Source organism: Volvox carteri (genome assembly GCF_000143455.1).
Source record: "Volvox carteri f. nagariensis unplaced genomic scaffold VOLCAscaffold_125, whole genome shotgun sequence".
In the NCBI taxonomy this organism is placed as follows: Eukaryota; Viridiplantae; Chlorophyta; class Chlorophyceae; order Chlamydomonadales; family Volvocaceae; genus Volvox; species Volvox carteri.
The window spans coordinates 26,426-28,331 of record NW_003307668.1 but is presented as its reverse complement, the minus strand read 5'-3'; positions in this window follow the sequence as shown (position 1 = coordinate 28,331).

Genomic DNA, 1,906 nt, shown 5'->3' with positions numbered 1-1,906 from the left:
ATTAACTTTAGTACCTAGCACTAACTATTTGGCGGGCAACTTTTATGAGCTGGATTGTCCCTTCTGACCATAGACTTTAGACGTAAGCAGCTATCTTTTTTCCTTCCTGCAAACGCCGCGTTGACTTGCGCACGCCCAACACCGACAGCCTCAGAACACCGCCATTTTGCAATGGAGCCCTCCTTCAATAAAGTTCAGCAAACATATACCGCTAGTTTGCCTTCCTTCGCTGGCCGGACGTTGCCAATGCACCATGCGGACTTCATGGCAGACATCATGACGCAGTCTGCGCCGCAGCGGATCTTAAATACGCGAATTCTTACAGACCTTGAGAATTAACAGCAATTAATCCCTGGCGCTAAAACGTTCAAAATACGAAAACAATTTTGGTTTCGGCGCTCCTTAGTGCCGGTAGTGGAAACACCGTCACACTAAGTCCACACTAGCACATAGTGTACCGAAGATAGTGTTCGGACAAGTGGAAACACCCGTATGTCGAGTGCGCCTGTGAAGTTGTCAAATGCAAGTGATCGCGTTGTGAATCGTTCTCAGTCGGAACTGAACACGGCTTTTAACGTACGTCTGGTTACAGAGCCTTCTCGCTATTGTAATATGACGAACAGTTCGATGCCGGTTGCAGATGTCCCTCCGCCTCAAGAACTTTGCATTCGCAAGCACGAATTTCAGCACTTGCAGCAGCTTTCCGGTCGTCACTTCACTTGGGATGCTTGCGCATCTAACGATGGGTCTAATGCCTTGTGTCCGAAGTATAGTTCGCCTTCTCGCAGCTTTTTGCATGATAGCTGCGCAGGACATCACGTTTGGATACATCCGCCTCGGGCGCATATTCAAGATTTCTTGCGTCACTACCTGCGTTGCAAGTCGATTGCGCCATCGACCACGTCTGGAGGATTTTTGCTTCCTAAGTGGGTTACAGCGCGTTGGCGTCCTTTGCTTGCAGGCATGAAAAAGCTTCATGAATACCATGCGGGGTATCACCTGTTTTCCGTGTCGTCGGGAAAAGGTAACATGTCTCGCGTGCAATCAGCTTTCTCGCCAATGGAGTTCTGGTATGATGCTCCTGTCGAGTCTCCTTCCGAGTCGGCTGTTTGCGTTGCGACAACCGTCCCCTTTTCGGTGTCTCCCAGTTTGGCTATGCAGTTCGCAGGTTCTGTTTGTCAGCAGGAGGCGACCATCTTGCTCGATTCGGGCAGTCAAGCCGCTCATTTACTCAGCACAGGTTTTGCACGGCGCGTGGGTTTGGTGGTTAAGCCGCCTGACGGTTCGACTGCAGCACCCAAGATCGTCGTGGGTAACGGACAGCCAGTTCCATTTGTAGGCTTTGCTGAAGTGCCTGTTCGTATACAGGGCTATAAGGCTCGCTTGCAGTGCGCTGTCGTTGAATTTAGTCCCGCGTTCGACCTTATTTTGGGTGAACCTTGGATTTCGGCTACTGGGGCTATTCTTGAGTTATGCAATAACGCTGCCCGTTTAACTCGTATCTCGGGTCGTCCTGTTTTGCGTAACGGTCCCTTTACACCGATTCCTAAGCCATCTAGTTCTTCTCCTGAAGTTCTGGATGCAGTTGCGCATTGCTCACTTGCGCAGGCCATGGAGGAGAGTGACACGTTCTACTTATGTCTCGTCTCGGCTGCGGATCCTGTTCCGGATGCTGTCAATTTGCCGGGGGGGGGAGTCGTCACTTCCGCCATCGCAGTCGTCTGTTTCCGCTTTCGCGCAGAAGGTTAGTGACGTCGTGCGCGGCGAGTCACCTGCGGATTTGCGTCTTAAGGCTTTGTTGCTGGAAAAAGCGCATTTATTTCCAGACCAGTTGCCTGCTTCGTTACCTCCTGATCGTAATTTGCCGCCTGTCGTTCCGTTGGAGGATGCGATTGTTACAGTGGAC